This window comes from Schistocerca gregaria, chromosome 8 (genome assembly GCF_023897955.1).
Source record: "Schistocerca gregaria isolate iqSchGreg1 chromosome 8, iqSchGreg1.2, whole genome shotgun sequence".
Classification (NCBI taxonomy): domain Eukaryota; kingdom Metazoa; phylum Arthropoda; class Insecta; order Orthoptera; family Acrididae; genus Schistocerca; species Schistocerca gregaria.
The window spans coordinates 266086035-266108301 of NC_064927.1; the positions used below are offsets into that span (position 1 = coordinate 266086035).

The 22267-nt window shown below is 43.0% G+C and overlaps 1 protein-coding gene across 1 annotated transcript in view; it reads left to right on the forward strand.

Annotated features, from left to right (window-relative positions):
• The window catches only part of LOC126284372 (calcium uptake protein 1 homolog, mitochondrial), a 613419-nt gene that overhangs the window by 157635 nt on the left and 433517 nt on the right, over positions 1-22267 (forward strand). The window lies entirely within an intron of this gene.

A 22267-nucleotide genomic window follows, 5' to 3' on the forward strand; every position in this document is an offset into this window, starting at 1 on the left:
CCATTCAGGGAATAGTCGTTCACATTTTTGTTTAACGCAGTTGGTTTTTACCATCCTGTATTAAAACACTTCTTTTTATCAATAGTGCAATTTATAAACAATGTTTTGTGAGTAGAATAAAATTTCCAATGCTAAACTTAACTGCTTTTTCGACGTTATTTTACCAGCTAATTAAAAATAGGAAAGCCTTGAACCCCTTCCACTAAATTTAGTTAGTATTAAGATTCTTTTACAGGGAGTGCAGTGGAGCTGATGCTGAGATCATTTAGTATTTGATTACATCATCGCTAGTCTCACTGACCTCTTCGGAATTCTACATGTCATGTGTGGTCTGGCGTCTCCTTACCAGCAACAGGTCCCAGGTTCAAACTAGTCAATTCCCTAAAAAAAAAAAAAAACGTTCGGAGCGTCGGTGCGCGAAAGTGGTAGGGAGACACGATATAGAACGAACAGACACCACCATGAATGTTTAGACAATATATCGGGTCAAGCACCGAATCTTTCAGTACACTGGCGGCCGTAGGACGTCAACGGCATATAGGTAGAAGATATGTCCCTCCAAGCAGTTGAGCAGTAGTCTCTCGTAGGGTGTTGGGACTCCGTTGTTAGGAACTTATACAGGAGTCCCTCATGCCACATTGAGTAAAAATCTCTGGTGACATCAAACAGCAGGGCTCAAAATAACTCGTTGTGGTCGAATGTCTCCATTGCACCCACCATTGCAGTACTAGGTAGGTGGTGGAATGTCCTTTCCGGAATCTGAATTGGACATCTGGTAAAAGGTTGTGAATTTCCTCATGGTCGAGTAGACGAAGGAAGAGACGGCCGAACACCTTGGACGTACCAGAAATTAGGCTTTTGCGAGGATCGCAAATTTTTCCCAGGCTTGGGTATGACCAATATCTTCACAAACTTCCATACTGCAGGGAAGTTCTCAGTCCTCATTACCGCGTCGAAAAGGGACGCCAAATGGTCAACAGTCGGCTGTGGCAGGCAAGAAGAATGCTGTAGGAGATGAGGTCCGTCCTTTCAGCCTTCTCGCTGCTAGGCGATGAAGCTGGGAGCAGATCTCTTCAGCAGTAATCGGTTGTAAGCCTTTTTCATTTACGTGTGTTTCCAGGAATTTTGGCAGCCTTTCGTGAAGCAGGTCGACATGTGCTTGGTCCAACCCATCGTTTTTTAGCCGGAAATGGTTTGCAAAGAAATCCACCAAGACGTTGGTCTTTGCATTAGGCTCGATTTCAGTCTGTCTACAGACGTGTAACGTGTAACGCATGTGCATCATGGAATGGTCAGATGCAAGGTCGTTCTTTACTTTTGCGTGATAGCGTGCTGAAGCCGTTTAACTTTACACGCAAAGAGCACTGGACATTTACATCCATAAGAAAAAGATATGTGGTCAATTACAATCTCGTGGAGTCGAGAACTTTCCATGCTGAGGCGAAGAGTAAGATCAAGAAGAAGAGCTTACTAACACGTTTTCGAGCAATCAGAGCACGTTGTGGGGCTCCAGAAATACAGGACAATTAATATGCGCTACAAAACACTGCTTCAGGAAACTAAAATAATTCACTGGGAGAAGTATACGGATCTATGTGTCAGATTTTAAAGCGATTAACATAGTAATTAGGAGAGAGCCGACATATTCTTTTAAAACAAGTTGTTGTGGTTGGGTTGCAGTGCAGAGCAATCCGGTCCATAGCCCCCAATCATGAATACATACAAATTCACAGAAAATTGTAAACTATCCACAAGAATAATTGTGCCAGGAGAAGGGCTCCAAACTGCGTACAGACCTCAAAACTGCCCATTCCTTGACCTGAGAGACAAACTAAATGTAATGGAAATGGAATTTCTGGAGCCCAACTTCTTCGGAAAAATGAAACTAAATCTGACTGTAGTGATACTATACACTATCAGACCACAAGGCTCCAAACACCTATTAGTCGACATCAGTGTGTCGCGTGTCCACTCTCCACGTTTATGACGGCTGGAACTTTGCTGGGGACACTTTCAGCGAGGTGTTTGAATGTATGTGGAGGAACGACATCCCACCGTTCCTCAACAGCTGAAACCAGAGAAGGTTGTGATATTGGAGGCTGGGGTCTGGAGTGGGTTTTTCTGTCTGTTTGTTCAGATTTATCTCAGGAACTACTGTAGTGATTTTGATACAGTTTCCGCTAATAGATAGAATGATACACGAGTAAGATTTCTGTATGTAATTTATAAATATTTCGTGCAAATAGCCTGAACTGTAATTATAAACGATATTACAGCCCCTGTGTTGTGCAAAAGCACAATGCAATGTAATGGATCGCATACAACTTCTGAACAACACAGAGATTGCAATATCGTATTGACCAGCCGACAACGGGCAAGCGACTTTCGATTAAAATATCTACCCTGTATGGGAATATACGAGGGTGAGTCAAATGAAAACCTTAAATATTTTTTAAAATATTATTTATTGTGCAGAAATGGTACAAAGCTTTATCACTTTTCAACATAATCTCCCCCACGCTCAATGCAAGTCCTCCAGCGCTTACAAAGTGCATAAATGCCTTTAGAAAAAAATTCTTAGGTAGTCCGCGCAACCACTCATGCACTGCGTGGTGTACCTCTCCATCAGAACGGTACTTCTTTCCTCCCATTGCGTCTTTGAGTGGTCCAAACATATGGAAATTACTTGGGGCAAGGTCCGATGAGTATGGTGGATGAGAAAGACACTCAAAATGCAAGTCTGTGATTGTTGCAACTGATGTACGAGCAGTGTGGGGCCTTGCATTGTCATGTAGCAAAAGGACATCTTCTGACAGCAATCCACGTCGCTTTGATTTGATTGCACGCCGCAGATGATTTTTTAGGAGATCTGTGTATGATGCACTGGCGACAGTGGTCCCTCTAGGCATGTAATGCTCCAAAATGACGCGTTTTTCGTACCAAAAGAGAGTCAGCATAACCTTACCTGCTGATGGTTCTGTTCGAAACTTCTTTGGTTTTGGTGATGAGGAATGGCGTCATTCCTTGCTCACTCTCTTTGTGTCCGGTTGGTGGACGTGAACCCAGGTTTCGTCCCCAGTAACGATTCTTGCAAGGAAGCCATCACCTTCTCGTTCAAAGCGCCGAGAAAGTTCTTCACAAACATCAACACGTCGTTCTCTCATTTCAGGAGTCAGCTGACGTGGCAGCCATCTTGCAGTCACTTCGTGAAACTGGAGCACGTCATGCACAATGTGGTGTGCTGACCCATGACTAAGCTGTAAACATGGTGCAATGTCATTCAGTGTCACTCGGCGGTTTTCCTTCAGTATGGCTTCAACTGCTGCAATGTTCTGTGGAGTCACAACTCGTTGTGCCTGACCTGGACGAAGAGCACCTTCCACTGAAGTCACACCATTTGCGAACTTCCTACTCCATTCGTAGACTTGCTGCTGTGACAAACATGCATCACCGTACTGAAGCTTCATTCGTCAATGAATTTCAATAGGTTTCACACCTTCACTACGCAAAAACCGAATAACAGAACGCTGTTCTTCCCTGGTGCAAGTCGAAAGTGGGGCTGCCATCTTTATACTGATACTGCGACGGTATGTGTGCATCTGCACTCTGCTGCCACCTACAGGCCATTCTGCACGCTGTTTGTAGCATGCTTACCAACTTCCAGGATAACGGCGCGAAATTTCGATTTGTTACTACAAATTTAAGGTTTTCATTTGACTCACCCTCGTACATAACGGATGTACGAGTGCAGATTGTGGACACATTGTTGATTACATGTGGAAATTTGGAAAGGCTAATGGAATGGCGACCACTCGCGTCAAGCGGGAAATTCGGGTCCCAGTCCCGGCACAAATTTTCATTGTCTTCATTCCATTATACAGCTAATGTTTGTCCATATGCGCAACTGGGAGTACATTTCTTAATTAATTAAAGCTCCCGCCACGTTTATCTGTCTCCACGTGAAGGCTAATCTCAGGAAGCTGTAATGAAATAAATCAAATCATTGCTCTCCCACGCAAACATGTATGTGTTCACTTCCTCCAGAACTGTTCGAGAGTGGAACCATAGAGAAATAGTCTGAACGTCGTCAGCTAAAATCTGTGCCAGGAACTTAGGTGAAATTGCAGAGTAGTCTTGTAGGTGTAGGTAGATGTAGCTTTCACTACTAGATAAACTCATTCACGAGAAAGTTTCATTTGAATACAAATGGGCAACAAAATTGAAGGATCACTTTGTCACAACTCCGCAATTAACTCTCATTACGATGCATAGGTTCGAAATTAAGTTCAAAGATGCCTACAACCTTCCTCTGTAATTGTGCAGAAGCGTGGAGCCCTGTGACGTCATCCTTGGGTCGCTTCAAACAGCCTAGGTGTCGACATGTGCGAAAAAAGGACAGAGCTCAGAAGTTCAAATGAGGTGTGAGGCGGGTTAGTGATGTCACATTGACACCAAATTTTACCACAATTCAATAATGAATCTAGAAATACGAAATATCAATAATCTTACATCATTCCAAAAATAAAATTGTTCCAAGAAAATTCTTTTGTTTTCCAATGTTTTGTGGGACATTAGGGTTGATAATGAGGATGGGAGGTCCGCAGCTAGTGGTCGTGCGGTTGCGTTCTCGCTCCCCACGCCCGGGTTCCCGGGTTCGATTTCCGGCGGGGTCAGGGATTTTCTCTGCCTCGAGATGACTGGGTGTTGTGTGATGTCCTTAGGTTAGTTAGGTTTAAGTAGTTCTAAGCTCTAGGGGACTGATGACCATAGATGTCATGTCCCATAGTGCTCAGAACCATTTGCACCATTTCTTTTTGAGGGTGGGAGAGTGGCGAAGGGGGTACTACCTAGTATCTGATTGCAATCGGAGTAATAGTGTCAGTAATGTACGGAATCACTTCTCTAAGAGCATGTGTTCCACAACACCCTCAGTTGCACCCGTTCAGCTTTATTGAGCACTGTATGAACAGAACTCTTCGCGAGAGCCCTAGGAGGGCTATGCTGCAGCTGTTGCGCCTGCCAGTAGGCCATCCAGAATCAGTGGCATGTACAAATGGTTGCCTATTGGGAAGGGCATGTACATTTTTAAAGGACTCAATTGAGGCGGGTGGATGGCACCAAGAGTGTTGCGAAACTGCGGGGGAAGGGGGATCTTAGGAGACCCTTTGTCGTTTTATTCACGCATGTGGCAATGTCACAAACATTTCTAATCACATCACAGGAGAGCGACAAACAGGAGGGATGAAAGTAAATATGAGCCAAATTACAAACTTATGCGTCGCAATGGGCACAATTACAGCATTTAGAAAAATTGATCCTTTTATTGTGTTGAGCAGTGTCATATTATCGTTGCGTCAGGCAAGTCATCCACGTATTTTGTGCTACCCACCTGAATCCGGGGCAAGACCCTATATTTAGCGCTACCCCTTAAGAGTCGTCACGTGCATTTCTTCTGGTGTTCGGGCGGATATTTACAATTTGGTTTTTGTAACGTGTTGCTGACATCAACCTAAACTAATACTGCTCGTAAAATGTTTCATGTGATGCCCTGCGACAGCGGAAATCGGCGGTTTGTTTCCCTTTACAAGCAAATTGATTTTTGAAGCGGAATTTTACGTGCGCATTAGATAGAGCTGTCCCAAATGTGTCAGGTGCGATATTTGTTTTATGAATATGTGTTGACGGTAACAGTAATGTAGGATGTATTTCATCCACCCTCAACAACTCCAGTTGTGTATAACGAAATACACTGAAGAGCCAAAGAAACTGGTAAACCTGCCTAATATCGTGTAGATCCCCCGCGAGCTCGCAGAACTGCCGTAATGCGACGTGGCATGGACTCGACTAATCTCTGAAGTAGTGCTATTTACACCACGAATCCTGCAGGGATATAGATAAATCCGTAACAGTACAAGGGGGTGGAGATATCTTCTGTACAGCACGTTACAAGGTATCCAGGATATGCTCAATGATGTTCATATCTAGAGAGGTTGGTGGCCATCGGAAATGTTTAAACTCATAAGAGTGTTCCTAGAGCCACTCTGTAGCAATTCTGGACGTGTGAGGTGTCGCATCGTCCTGCTGGAATTGCGAAAGTTCGTCGGAATGTACAATGGACATGAATGGATGCAGGAATTCAGACAGGATGCTTACGTATGTGTCACCTGTCAGAGTTGTATCTAGACGTATCAGGGATCCTATATCACCCCAACTGCACACGTCCCACACCATTGCAGAGCCTCCGCCAGCTTGAACAGTCCCCTGATGACATGCAGGGTCCACGTATTCATGACGTTTTCTCCATAAGCGTACACGTCCATCTGCTCGATAAAATTTTAAACGAGACTCGTCCGATCAGACAACATGTTTCCAGTCACCAACGGTCCAATGTCGCTGTCGACGGGCCCAGGCGAGGCGTAAGGCTTTGTGTTGTGCAGTCATCAAGGGTCCCCGGGTGGGCCTTCTCGGCTCCAAAAGCCCATATCGATGATGTTTCGTTGAAAGGTTCCCACGCTGACAGTTGTTGATGGCCAAGCATTGAAATCTGCAGCAATTCTGTCGTGTTGAAAGATTCTCTTCAGTCGTCGTTGTTCCCGTTCTTACAGCATCTTTTCCCGGCCGCATCGGTGTCAGAGAATTGATGTTTTACCGGACTCCTGATATTCACTGTACAGTAGTGAAACAATCGTACGGTAAAATCCTCACTTCATCGCTACCTCGGAGATGCTGTGTCGCATCGCTCGTGCGCCGACTATATCACCACGCTGGAACTAACTTAAATCTTGATAACCTGCCATTGTAGAAGCAGTAAATGGTTAAATAGCTCTGAGCACTATGGGACATAACTTCTGAGGTCATCAGTCCCCTAGAACTTAAAACTACTTAAACCTAACTAACCTAAGGGCATCACACACATCCAAGCCCGAGGCAGGATTCGAACGTGCGACCGTAGCGCCTAGAACCACTCGGCCACCCCGGCCGGCTAGAAGCAGTAACCGATCTAAGAACTGCGCCAGGCACTTGTTGCCGACCGCAGCTCCGTATTCTGCCTGTATACATATCTCTGTATTTGAATGCGGATAACTATACCAGTTTCTTCAGTGTAATAAGCAAGCAGTTGCATAAAAGAAATTTAATTTCTTTGCCGGATTCAGGCATTTAGTGCCCTTCTTCAGAACACAGTATGAAGCACATAACAACGGTATTTTTCTGTATGCATCTAATTCTTGACAATCGCAATAGGTATAATCTTGTTAAGAATCTGGTAAAGAAATAAAATTTCTTTTACGCAAGTGATTGCTTATTATTTCGTTGTAAAATACGAAGGATAGCCAGTACTCCAGTAACAAGATCACCGCCTTGGCCTGCACTGATTACTACCGCCTTGCAGCAGTGCTGCTCAGTCGGTGCTGGAGTACTGGTTATTCTTCATGTTCTACTGTTCTTGTTAATACATATCGCTGAAACCGTTATCACACTAAACTATTTTGGGACCGCTCTATCGAATTAGTTTCTTATAACGGGAAACAAACTGACGTTCTCCTTTGACATTGAGCCTTACATGAAACACACGATGAGCACTATTTGTGGTAACACTTATTGATATCTCCCCATTGGCGTCACAGCAACAGAATTGCAAGTTTCGGTTGGACGCCGATTGTGATAGTGCAGCATGCGGTGGGCATTATGGAGCACATCCACTGAGCATTGTCTCTAGCAGCTCGGTACTTCGAGCGCCCTCTGCCGCAGCAATATACACTGAAGAGCAAAAGAAACTGGCACACCTGCCTAATATAGCGTAGGGCCCACCAAGTACGCAGAAATGCTGCAACACGATGTATCGGGACTCGACTAATGTCTGACATAGTGCTGGAGGGAACTGACACCATGACTCCTGCAGAGCTGTCCATAAATCCGTAAGAGTACGAAGGAGTGGAGATCTCTTCTGAACAGCACACTACAAGGCATCCCAGGTATGCTGAATAATGTTCAAGTCTGGGGAGTTTGGTGGCCAGCGGGCTTAAACTCAGAAAAGTGTTCCTGGAGCCACTCTGTAGCAATAATGGACATTGTCCTGCTGCAATTTCCCAACTCCGTCGGAATGCACAATGGACATGAATGGATGCATGTGATCAGACAGGATGCTTACGAACGTCACCTGTCAGAGTTGCATCTAGACGTATGAGGGATCCCATATCACCCCAACTACACACGCCCCACGCCATTACAGACCGTCCACCGGCTTGAACAGTCTCCTCCTGACATGCACGGTCTACATCTACATCTACATGGTTACTCTGCAATTCACACTTAAGTGCCTGGGAGAGGGTGCATCGAACCATTTTCGTACTACTTCTCTACCATTCCATTCTCGACAGGCGCGTGGGAAAAAGGAACACCTAAATCTTTCCGTTCGAGCTCTGATTTCTCTTATTTTGTTATGATGATCATTTCTCCCTACGTAGCTCGGTGTCAACAAAAAATTTTAGCATTCGCAAGAGGAAGTTGGTGATTGAAATTTCCTAAATAGATCTCGCCGCGAAGGAAACCGCCTTTGTTTCAGTGACTACCACCCCAACTCGCTTATCATATCAGTGACACTCTCACCCCTATTGTGCGATAACACGAAACGAGCTGCACTTCTGCACTTTTTCGATGTCCCCCGTCAATCCTACCTGGTAAGGTCCATGTATTCATGAGGTTTTCTTCATATCTATACACACCCAACCGCTCGATGCAATTTGAAACGAGACTCGTCCGACAAGGCAACATGTCTCCAGTCATCTATAGTCCACTGTCAGTGTTGTCGGTCCTAGGCGAGGCATAAAGCTTTCTGTCGTCCTGTCATCAAGGGTACACGAGTGGGTCTTCGGCTCCGAAAGCCCATATCGATGGTGTTTCGTTGAATGGTTCGCACGCTCACACTTGTTGATGGCCCTGCATTGAAAACTGCAGCAGTTTGCGGAAGGATAGCACATTGAACGACTTTCTTCACTCGCGGTTCTAGGCGCGCAGTCCGAAACCGTGCGACTGCTACGGTCGTAGGTTCGAATCCTGCCTCGGACATGGATGTGTGTGATGTCCTTAGGTTAGTTAGGTTTAAGTAGTTCTAAGTTCTAGGGGACTGATGACCACAGCAGTTGAGTTCCATGGTGCTCAGAGCCATTTGAACCATTTTTTTTGACTTCTTCAGTCGTCGTTGGTCTCGTTGTTGCTGGATCTTTTTCCGCCTGCAGCGATGTCAGAAATGTGATGTTTTACCGGATTCCTGATATTGACGGAACACTGGTGAAATGTTCGTATGGGAAAATCGCCACTTCATCGCTACCTCGGATATGCTGTGTCCCATCGCTCGTGCGGTGACTGTAACACCACGTCCAAACTCACTTAAATCTTGGTAACCTGTATTGTAGCAGCAGGAACCCATCTAACAACTGCGCCTTGACATTCGTTATCTTATATAAGGGTTGCCGACCGCAGCGCCGTATTCTGCCTGTATCTCTGTATTTGAATGCACATGCCTATACCAGTTTCTTTGGCGCTTCAGTGTAAATCAACTTATTATTGGGCGTTTGTGAAAACCTGTATATCTTGCAATGCAGTAAAAATAGTTAATTTCATTAATGATCATCCAACCATTCTATTAATGAGAGAATATTTGTAATACTAACCTAAGTATTTAAAAGCTTTTATTGACTAACACGGGTGGAAGATGTTTATATCACAGCAGAATTTTTCTCATAGTGTATGATGTATATCTTTCTCCCACCAGGTACACTTTACCCTAGGGAAAGTCTGGCTTCCGACTGCACCTTCTTTAACAGAAATTTTGTCAAAAAATGAACAGATGAAATTTATTACTTTACGGACCAAACACAAAGCCGTGTAACGTGCAACACCGTATGAATCGTTCATTAAAAGCCTCGCAGTTTGGGGAATCTGTCTAAATCCCGATCAAATTGAGTGCTTCGATACCCTTCACGATTTCCCAATAGAAATTCAAATTACTTCGGACGAAAATGTGAGGAATAAAATTGAAGAAGATATGAAGGGATTTGGAAAGATTTCAAAAAGTATTTCCCTGCTCTAGATTCGCAGTCGATTGGAAAAGACAATTTTGGAATCCACATGGAGTGTAAGTTGAAGCGAGCAGGAACTCGAAACTTCCAGTGACTAAGTTACAGAAAATAAATCTTTGTCACCGATGAATTTATGGTTCCCCTTAAAGGCGGAGTTTCTGACGCTATCAAATAAAGCGGTAACAAGTTTATTACCTGTCTCGCACACATATCTGTGCGAAAAACTTTTCCTTCTTAGGCATATCTAAAAAATAAATCCAGAAACAAAGTTCACAGCGAAGGTAATTTGGAACTGTATCTGCCTTCTATGGTTCCTATTTCAAATTTATGTCACATGCAAAGCAGGCGGATACTCCTCAACGAATTCCGAGGAAGTGTTAAGCCAGTCAGTTACATAAAGAAAACTTTTAGATTAAGAGAAAAGTGTAAAATACAGGGTGTATCAAAAAGAATCATCCGATTTGACACGTATATATTTCTGTAACTAATAAACATATACAATGAATTTTGCTTTTTGATGAGCAGGAAACTCAAAAAGTTTTTTTTCGTACCTTTTCATGGGTGTTCAGTATTCCCCGCTTGAGATGCCCGGCATATGTCAATGCGGTATTCAAATTGTTTCCACACTGCAGCGATCGTGTCTTGAGTTACAGCTTCCACAGTTGTTATTACGTGATGTCTCAGTTCATTCGTTGTTATTGGTTAAGGAGGCTCATAAGCAGAGTTGTTTACTTACTTCCACGAGAAATAATCACGTACAATCTTGTCCGGTGACCTTGGAGGCCAGTAATGTAAGGCTGAATCTTTTGTTCCAGTGCGACCGATCCATCGTTCAGTAATCCTTTGATTCCAAAATTCCCGCACTTCCAGATGCCAGTGTGACGGTGCCCCATCCTGTTGGCAAATGAAGTCGTTCGAATCATCCTCCAACTATGGGAAAAGAAAGTTCTCAAGCATATTGAGATATGTGCTTCTTGTAACACTCTTCTCGGCAAAGAAAAATGGAGCATACACCTTTCCCCATGAAACTGCACAAACCACATTACCTTTTGGAGAGTCCCTCTCATGTTGTATAACTTCATATGATTGTTCCGTACTCCATATTCTCACATTATGACGGTTCACCGTCCCATTTAAATGAAATTTTGCCTCGTCACTAAATATTAAGCTTGGAAGAAACCTGTCATCCTCCATCTTACCAAGAACGAAATTACAGAACTACACACGCTGTTGTTTGTCATCTTCATGAAGAGCTCGCAGTAGCTGAATTTTGTATGGTTTCACTTGTAAACGTCGACGGAACGTACGCTAGACGGACATCGAGGGCATGTTTAGCTGTCGAGCTATGCGGCGAACAGATTTCTGCTGAGTCCTTGTGAAACCGTGGCGGTTGCGTTCTGTGTCAGACATTCCCGAACGGCCCAGCGATTTGCCTTTACGCAAACAACCTGTTTCTCGGAATTGTTCATGCCATCCTCCAAGGAGGATCCACACCATGTTTAGTACGAAAATCACGCAGAGCAGTTATTACTGATCGCACAGCGCAAACCGTAGAACACAAAACGCTCTCTGCTGTCGCGACACCATTTTTACTAGAGCTGAGCCGGCCAGTGTGACCGAGCCGTTCTAGGCACTTCAGTCTGGAACCGCGCGAACGCTACGGTCGAAGGTTCGAATCCTGCCTCGGGCATGGATGTGTGTGATGTCCTTAGGTTGGTTGGGTTTAAGTAGTTCTAAGTTACAGGTGACTGATGACCTCAGATGTTAAGTCCCTTAGTGCTCAGAGCCATTTGAACCATCTGAACTAGAACTGAAGCGGGAGCACACTGCTGCTACCTACCGGAAGCCATGTAAAACTCGAGAATGTGCTCTTTCGAATAGTACGTTGTCCACGCACACATCACAAATAACATCGTAGCTATTCTTCTTGAAGTCTAAGGGCATTTCGTCTGTCTCATACATCTTGCTCACCAGATGGTAGAGTTTTGTCAGGACTGGCTCTCCCAAGGCTGTCAGTAGTTCTAATGGAATGTTGTCTACTCCGGGGGCCTTGTATCGACTCAGGTCTTTCTTCATCTACATCCTCTTCCATTTCCATAATATTGTCCTCAAGTACATCGACCTTGTATAGACCCTCTATATACTCCTACCACCTTTCTGCTTTCCCTTCTTTGCTTAGTGCTGGGTTTCCATCAGAGCTCTTGATATTCATACAAGTGGGTCTCTTTTCTCCAAAGATCTCTTTAATTTTCCTGTCGGCTGTATCTATCTTACCCCTAGTGAGATGAGCCTCTACTTCCTTACATTTGTCCTCTAGCAATCCCTGCTTAGCCATTTTGCACTTCCTGTCGATATATATTTTCTCCTTTCATCAATGAAATTCAATATTTCTTCTGTTGCCCAAGGGTTTCTACTAGCCCTCGTCTTTTTACCTATTTGATCCTCTGCTACATTCACTATTTCATCCCTCAAAGCTACCCATTCTTCTTCTACTGTATTTCTTTCCCCCATTCCTGTCAATTGTTCCCTTATGCTCTCCCTGAAACTCTGTAAAACCCCTGGTCCTTTCAGTTTATCCAGGTCCCATCTCCTTAAATTCCCACTTCTTTGCTGTTTCTTCAGTTTTAATCTACAGTTCATAACCAATAGATTGTGGTCAGAGTCCACATCTGCCCTTAGAAATGTCTTACAATTTAAAACCTTGTTCCTAAATCTCTGTCTTACCATTATATAATCTATCTGAAACCTTCTAGTATTTCCAGGGTTCTTCCCTGTATAAGCCTTCTTTCATGATTCTTAAACCAAGTGCTAGCTATGATTAAGTTATGCTCTGCGCAAAATTCTACCAGGCGGCTTCCTCTTTCATTTCTTAGCCCCAATCCATATTCACCTATGTTTCCTTCTCTCCCTTTTCCTACTCTTGAATTCCAGTCACTCATGACTATTAAATTTTCGTCTCCCTTCACTACCTGAATAATTTCTTTTTTCTCATCATACATTTCATCAATTTCTTCGTCATCTGCAGAGCTAGTTGGCATATAAACTCGTACCACTGTAAAGGGCGTGGGCTTCGTGTTTATCTTGGCCACAATAATGCGTTCAGTATGCTGTTTGTAGTAGCTTACCTGTACTCCTATCTTTTTATTCATTATTAAACCTACTCCTGCATTACTCCTATTTGATTTTGTGTTTATAACCCTGTGTTCACCTGACCAAACGTCTTGTTCCTCCTGCCACCGAGCTTCACTAATTCCCACTATATATAACTATAACCTATCCATTTCCCTTTTTAAATTTTCTAACCTACCTGCCCTATTAAGAGATCTGACATTCCACGCAACAACGTCCTCCTGAGTAGTCCCCGCCCGGAGATCCTCCGGAATATTTTACGCAAGAGGACGCCATCATCATTTAATCATACAATAAAGCTGCATGCCCTCGGGAAAAATTACGGCTGTAGTTTCCCCTTGCTTTCAGCCGTTGCAGTACCAGAACAGCAAGGCCATTTTGGTTAGTGTTACAAGGCCAGATCAGTGGATCATCCAGACTGTTGCCCTTGCAACTACTGAAAAGGCTGCTGCCCTTCTTCAGGAACCACACGTTTGTGTATCCTCTTAACAGATACCCCTCCATTGTGGTTGCACCTACGGTGCGGCTATCTGTATCTGGTGGTCCATGGGGCTGAGGGGGGGGGGGGGGGGCTGGCAAAATTGTTACTTGTTTGATAACCAGAGATTTCATTAATCCGTTGTCATTTTATGACAGACATCATCGCTCGTTTATGTAATTGTTTCAGATTTCCACATTTATGAAAATTAGAGGTACCGGTAGGCATGCGCTCCGTCTACCTAAATGTGCGCCGGCGGCAGTGGTCGAGAGGTTCTAGGCGCTCAGTGTAGAACCGGGGGAGCGCTACGGTCGCAGTTTCTAATTCTGCCTAGGGCATGGATGTGTGTGATGTCCTTAGGTTAGTTAGGTTTAAGTAGTTTTAAGTTCTATGGGACTGATGACCTCGGATGTTAAGTCCCATAGTGCTCAGAGCCATTTGAACCTAAATGCACCGGGTCTCGAGCACCCATATACATAATCTTCTGAGTGCGCCGCACCCGCAAAATTTTTAGATCGTTAAGAACAGAGTAAAATAAATATTTCCCACCTGCCTTTATCAATAAGTAATGAACTAAAATTTCTGATCTGTAAAACATATCTGCTTGTTTCAAATGTCTTTGTGCAAAGGCAACAAAGAAACGCACGGCCCCGTTCCTCGCCTTTCTAAGGCCAAGTGAGCGGTCTAAGGCGCTGCAGTCATGGACTGTGCGGATGATCCCGGCGGAGGTTCGAGTCCTCCCACGGGCATGGGTGTGTGTGTTTGTCCTTGGGATAATTAAGGTTAAGTAGTGTGTCAGCTTAGGGACTGATGACCTTATCAGTTAAGTCCCATAAGATTTCACACACATTTGAACATTTTACTGAGTCTAATTTAAGACTTTGATCTTCTAATCGAGAATTCGTCAAGCCTAATTGTATACTCTGAGCTTTAATTATGAGGGCATTTCGAAAAGTAAAGATACAATGGCTCACAGTCCTTAAATAGAACATTTATTTAGAAAACATCAGTCACATCTTATTAACTGGATTATTTGTTGTTTTTCAACATAATCACCCCCGTTATCCAAACATTTGTTAAGTCAGTGCACAAGCTTCTGTATCCCACAGTCATAGAAGGTTGCCGCCTGTTGTTGGAACCACATTTCAACTTCATCTTTGATCTCTTCATCATCGTGGAATGATTTTCCACCAAGATGTGACTTCAGGTAACGGAAGGTATAGAAGTCGGTGGGCGCAAGGTCCGGGCTGTATGGCAGATGGTCCAATACATCCCATTTGAATTGTTTGAGTAGTGCTTTGGTTACATGTGCTGTGTGAGGCCGAGCGTTGTCATGAAGCAAGCGGACTCCACTTTTCAGCATTCCCCTGCGTTTGTTTTGAATTGCCCTTCGAAGACGTTTCAAAGTCTGGCAATATGCAGCAGCATTAATTGTCATTCCAAGAGGCATATATTCCAGCAGAAGAATGCCTTGTCTGTCCCAAAAAACAGAAGCCATGATTTTCTTCACTGAAATCGACGTTTTGCATTTCTTGACTTTTGGTGAATTCGAATGGCGCCATTGCATTGATTGTTGCTTGGATTCAGGTGTATGGTGATAAACCCACATCATGTCACTTGTCACAATGTCATCAAGGATATCATCACCTGCTTCAGCATAGCGTGTGAGGAAGTTGAGTGAAAGGCCCATCCATTTCTTTTTGTGTTCTTCTGTTAACAGTTTTGGAACGCAGTGTGCACACAATTTCCTGTACCCTAACTTGATAGTCACGTCATAAAGAGCTGCCATTGACACGTCCGGTATGATCTGAAGCAATTCTTTCTATGTGAGACATCTATTCGCACGAATTGCTTCCTCTGTTCTCTGAAGAAGGGCATCAGAGATCGCAGATGGCCAAACTGTGCTTTGTTCATCATGAACATCGGTCCTACCTTCAGCGAAATGCTAACACCATTTAGTTACATTTTATCAATTCATAACGTTCCCATAAACAGAAACAATTCCTTTGTGAATATCCGCTGGTCGCTGACCTTTTGCATGAAGAAAACGTATGACGGAGTGCACTTTGCATTTGGCGGGATTCTGAATTGGTGCAGCCATTTTAAACATGACCTACCCCAACCAGAAGCAACGCTCAACTGCCGAATGGCCACGAGAAGAAAGCTAACAGTTCAAGGTTAACACCAGTGTTACCAACTTGCTCTCCAAAACTCTTCTCTTCCTCTGGCGTACGGTGTATCTTTACTTTCCGAAATACCCGTAGATTTACTAACTCAGACCAGTCAGGCCCTTCTTTGGTAATTTTCATAGCCATGGCTGGTTCTGAAGTTTCTCCAACTTGCTGTATACTGTCCATGCTTTTATAGGCTTTAGCTCTTGTGAGCATTTAATAGAAATTTCAGTTATACCAATTACACAGTAAAAGTTCACCACACAGTATTTTATAGCACTTCTTACTAGAGTAATAAAGTTTTTATCTCAGGCTCACCCAGTGTAGAATTCTCGCTGCATAAGTGGGTGGATGTGGCAGCAGCTCAGTACCAGTGAATGGCTGTGGATGTAGGTTGGTTACCACATCTGCATCCCCGTGATGTGTGTGAGAGCTGTATACTCCCCGCACTGGATCTTCTTGGTCAAATCATTCTAAGTGTATCTCTTCTTAGTCTAATATGTCAAGATCTTCTCTCCGGTTTTTAACGTTGTGACTTTCTTACGTCTTCTCTTTTTTTACATTCACAAATTTTCTCCATCTGATACTTTGGGCTTAATTCAATTTCTTGGAATGATTCTTTCATCTCATTATGCTTGGTTGCTATGGCAATACATATCTTATCATCTCGTTTTTGTCTCAAAATTCCTATTTTCTCCTGTCCTGTCACGGTCACCACATTCTAATGATTTGGATGACTAAGAATGTGTGAAGTTGGATTGCAGCCTCCCCACTACTCTTGTATGAGTTGACTTACTTAGTGTACAGTGCCGATATTCTCCTCTGGATAGCCAGTTTCTGGAGTCTTTATGAACTTCTTCTCCGAAGAATGATGCTACGTACAGAAACCTTTAAGACTCTCTACTTGCAAAATAATTAGCTACTCAAAGAATACTTTTCAACAACTTTCGGTATATTTGAGCTTCATAAAGAACAAAATTCACACTTTGCATATAAACATTTGACTTCTTGTAAGTCACTCTTATCGTCTCACACTAGAAACAGATTTAAGTACATTTTAGAAAATAGTTGGCTTAACAACCATAACTCTATTACAAACAAATCATGAAATACATCTTACTTCCAGCAAGTTCAAGATAATAGTTTTTTTTTCAGAATTCTGAATCTCAAATGTTTGTGTTATTTATAACAATGGTCGCTGATATGATTAACATGGAATAACCCAGAAATTCCACAGTTCTTCCTAGCTCTTCCACTACGGCTTCCATGGATCGACCGACAAGTACTTGTCGGTGCCGTTCGACCGCCATGTCTACAGTCTTCTCACGACAAACTTCAAACCTCCACACACAAACATGTGTGGCACAGTAGACAGGATTCTATTATCCCACACTCACATCTAAAATATCATGTGTTCGAGATGGTAGAAGGCCGAGTGTTTCTAGAATTTATGCCGAAATTCTTGAAGCACTACAAGTTGGATGTCCTGTCGTAGTGGTACATGAATTTTCTGGGCTTAAGTTTTGAGACTATTTTACCATTTTGTTCTTACTTAGTGTTAACCAAATGGCAATGATCAATAGCTGTTTGTTGATGACAGCATATTGTTCTTAGACTGTAAGCTATATGATGTTGTTATTTCCTGTAATGCACTGCTATAAAGATGGTCAAAGTTCACCTTTTGTGGTCACCTATTGGTATTAGTTAACGACAAAAATATCAGGTGAACAGTTTAAGATTTTCTTTAATAACTTCATATTACGGGCAAGGAACCACTGAGATTGCTGTTGTAATGACCTATATTGTTTACTGTACAATATGTTAATAGTCCCTTTTGATTGTATCATTCTGTTTTACATTAATGTTATTTCTGCCGGTACTTGGTTCTGTGTGTTCTGGTTCTTAGAGAATAATATATTTAATCTTTAATTGTGTGGAAGTTTTATCAGTGTATATTTTCTGAGTGCCAAGGAATGTCATAAAGTTTATTTAATAATTCTAAGATCCTGAGTGAATATTCAGTATCTTTCCACTGGGGAAACACTGTTTGCTAGCCATCCTGCTCAGCTGGTATAAAATCTAATAGAGAATGGTTTGAGATAGCAGTTTTCCTGCACCACACTAATCTGTATGACCTGTGATAAGTCAAAAATATAGGTACTTGTATGGAACAGTTGCCTCCATACCCCATAGCAAAATTGTTTTAGATGGTATGCCTGCCCACCAGTAAATTTGTGATTTTCTGTACTGTGCCCTGTCAAAGGTCACTATAACCTGCAATAGTTGACCAAAACCTCTGTCACCAATGCAATGTTTCCCATGATGCCTGATTGATTGCAGCAGTTTTATCCAAATCAAGGTACTTTTTTAACACCCTCGATACAATGAATGATGTCTGCAAAGCCATGGAGACACAGTCTACCATAAGCTGGTTACCCACAGTGTGACCATAGTCAAATAAGATGGCATTTAAAATGACCACTGCTCAAAAATCAATAAGTAGTCTTAATTTACACTAGAAAACAATGTTAATGAAAACCTGCGTGGCAAGAACTGCAAGAACAAAAAATGTGTTACATAGTCCTGACCCATTTTGAGACTCTTTCCAGCAGCAGGATCTCTTCATATCTCCAGAGCATGAGGAAAAGCATAGGCTTCTGATCATCCAATTCCTTTGGCTATATTCAATGATTCTTAGCAGGATTCAAGCATTTTTGCATGCCAGTTGTGGCCGTACATCTTATTACATAAGGGTTTATATTGTTTTTCTAACTTTTAAAGGAGTATATTTCTTCTTAACGGTTATTGAATTGTTCAAATACATATAGTGAGGCTATAATCAATATATTTCACTCTATATTTATTTGTGCAGAGTTGTCCAGGGGTTAATTTACTATACACATTATTAAATGTGGCACTTCATGAAGGAGGTGGGAGAGGGAGGGAGGGGGGCTGGGGTCTCCGTAGAGCAATATCTGCCTCTAACTTCACAAGATAGGCAGCATATACAACATACATACATTAGTAAATACCTAAGGAGCAGAGGAGATCACTCACCAAAAAGTGGAAGCATTGAGCTGTCAACAGACACACACAATAAAGAAGAAAAACTTGTTAGCCTTCAAAATGAACTCTTTATTGAGCTACAACGCAAATACATACACAAAACACATACACCTGAGTCTTTGCCTCTACATAGTGTCAGCTGGACACTGGATTGTGCAGGCAGGTGGCACCATGTAGGGACACAGGCACTGCATACATGTGCGTGTGGGTAGGGGGTGGTTGGGGGGAGGGGCTCACACATGTGTTGATACTCTAGTTTGAGGAAGGATCATCCCAAAAGCTAGGGTCTCTTTCTCATTTGTGTGTGCCTGTCAGTGACTCAACACTTCTACTTTTTGGTTAGTGGTCTCCTTTACTCCTAAAGTATTTACGTTCTACTAGAATTTTCCTGCTATAAACATGCATTAGTGTAGAACTGAAGGAACAGAAGATATACAGTGGTAAAAATCACTTAAATGATTTTATATAAGTTTAACAGAAGTACAAAATGCTAATATAAATGCTTCTGAAAACGGTATTGTTAGGTAACTAAGTGTGGCACCTATCTGAAATAAGCAACAGCAGCTGACTTCTGTTGACATCTCCACATCTGGCTCCCTCTGCAAAAGCACTGACTTATTTTGTGCATACAGTATGATATGCCTGAGAATCTTCTTCTGTAGCTTAATTAACTTGTGAATGAGACATGGGCTGCAGCCGCTGTCTTATTATGCTGTATGATATGTAGTGTGGATATATTGGGCTACAGTACAACATATCTGCATTTACTGTCTCAAAGTTTATCCCAGTTAGAAATGTGCTAAAGCTTATTCTCAAGCAAATTACATGGATGCAACCTTTACCTGTCTCATTTATATCAGTAATCTTCTACTTCCTCCGAAACTGAATCTAAAAGCTAAGACAAATATAATCTGATAGTTATAAAAAATTGTCATATGACATTGGTGGTGGGAGACCACAAGGGGTAGGCTGAGCTGTCAATTTGGAAAAGTTTTCTGCTTTGGTGCAATTGACAACTGCCCTTCTTGTAACATGACTGATATATGTCAAGTATAACTGTTGAGTTTAGGAGACTGTGACATTCTGTATGCATGTGGTTTGCTTGTTGTACTGTTTCCAATTGCAGATCTTTTTTTTTTTTTTGTTTTCCAAAAATGTGTCCCATCCTCTCTGATATGTAGAGAAACAGTTAATTCCAGTCCTTTTGAGTCTCCATCTTTTGTGAATGTAGTGCCATCTGCAATCAATATTATGCTTTAACTATCACTAATGGGATGTTATTCAAAGATAAAATGATGAGAAGTTCTGCTAGTACTTGTACCATAGGAACATTATATTTTTTCATTTGAAAATTTTGAGCATTCACTTTCAATAGTACTATACATTTTACTCTGCTCAAGAGTTCTTCGAGTTTGTAAAAAATGACCCACATTTCTTATGAGAATGAACAATAAATAAACAAATACTTTATTATACACTCCTGGAAATGGAAAAAAGAACACATTGACACCGGTGTGTCAGACCCACCATACTTGCTCCGGACACTGCGAGAGGGCTGTACAAGCAATGATCACACGCACGGCACAGGACACACCAGGAACCGCGGTGTTGGCCGTCGAATGTCGCTAGCTGCGCAGCATTTGTGCACTGCCGCCGTCAGTGTCAGCCAGTTTGCCGTGGCATACGGAGCTACATCGCAGTCTTTAACACTGGTAGCATGCCGCGACAGCGTGGACGTGAACCGTATGTGCAGTTGACGGACTTTGAGCGAGGGCGTATAGTGGGCATGCAAGAGGCCGGGTGGATGTACCGCCAAATTGCTCAACACGTGGGGCGTGAGGTCTCCACAGTACATCGATGTTGTCACCAGTGGTCGGCGGAAGGTGCACGTGCCCGTCTACCTGGGACCGGACCGCAGCGACGCACAGAAGCACGCCAAGACCGTAGGATCCTACGCAGTGCCGTAGGGGACCACACCGCGACTTCCCAGCAAATTAGGGACACTGTTGCTCCTGGGGTATCAGCGAGGACCATTCGCAACCGTCTACATGAAGCTGGGCTACGGTCCCGCACACCGTTAGGCCGTCTTCCCCTCACGCCCCAACATCGTGCAGCCCACCTCCAGTGGTGTCGCAACAGGCGTGAATGGAGGGACGAATGGAGACGTGTCGTCTTCAGCGATGAGAGTCGCTTCTGCCTTGGTGCCAATGATGGTCGTATGCGTGTTTGGCGCCGTGCAGGTGAACGCCACAATCAGGACTGCATACGACCGAGGCACACAGGCACAACACCCGGCATCATGGTGTGGGGAGCGATCTCCTACACTGACCGTACACCTCTGGTGATCGTCGAGCGGACACTGAATAGTGCACGGTACATCCAAACTGTCATCGAACCCATCGTTCTACCATTCCTAGACTGGCAAGGGAACTTGCTGTTCCAACAGGACAATGCACGTCTGCATGTATCCCGTGCCACCCAACGTGCTCTAGAAGGTGTAAGTCAACTACCCTGGCCAGCAAGATCTCCGGATCTGTCCCCCATTGAGCATGTTTGGGACTGGATGAAGCCTCGTCACACGCGGTCTGCACGTCCAGCACGAACGCTGGCCCAACTGAGGCGCCAGGTGGAAATGGCATGGCAAGCCGTTCCACAGGACTACATCCAGCATCTCTACGATCGTGTCCATGGGAGAATAGCAGCCTGCATTGCTGCGAAAGGTGGATATACACTGTACTAGTGCCGACATTGTGCATGCTCTGTTGCCTGTGTCTATGTGCCTGTGGTTCTGTCAGTGTGATCATGTGATGTATCTGACCCCAGGAATGTGTCAATAAAGTTTCCCCTTCCTGGGACAATGAATTCACGGTGTTCTTATTTCAATTTCCAGGAGTGTATAACCATATACATCATGCAGTGAATGATTTTATTACTGTCTTGTGTACTTATTGTTATTTTTCTGTTTAATTATTTGTTGGCTCTGCTATTTACTTAACTAAGCAGTGAATATAACTTAAAATTTCTCTGTTATTATTATTTATTGTTGTTATCATTCATTTAACTATGCAGTATATCTGATCTTGTATTATTTTCTTGTACTCAGTGACATTTGCCGTAGTTTTATTTCTGACTTTGACAACACCAGTTGCCTATAAAGATGATTAAAGGTGTGCAAAGCATTTGTATTTGAAGAAAAATGATACATCTCTTATTTAATGTAATACAACAATGCAAATATTTGTTCATCAACAATTATTTGAATAAACACAGTGCTACAACAATACATATGTGATATGTTGCCATGCTGTTAGGTAAGCTCACAACTATTAAGACATGCTGATTTT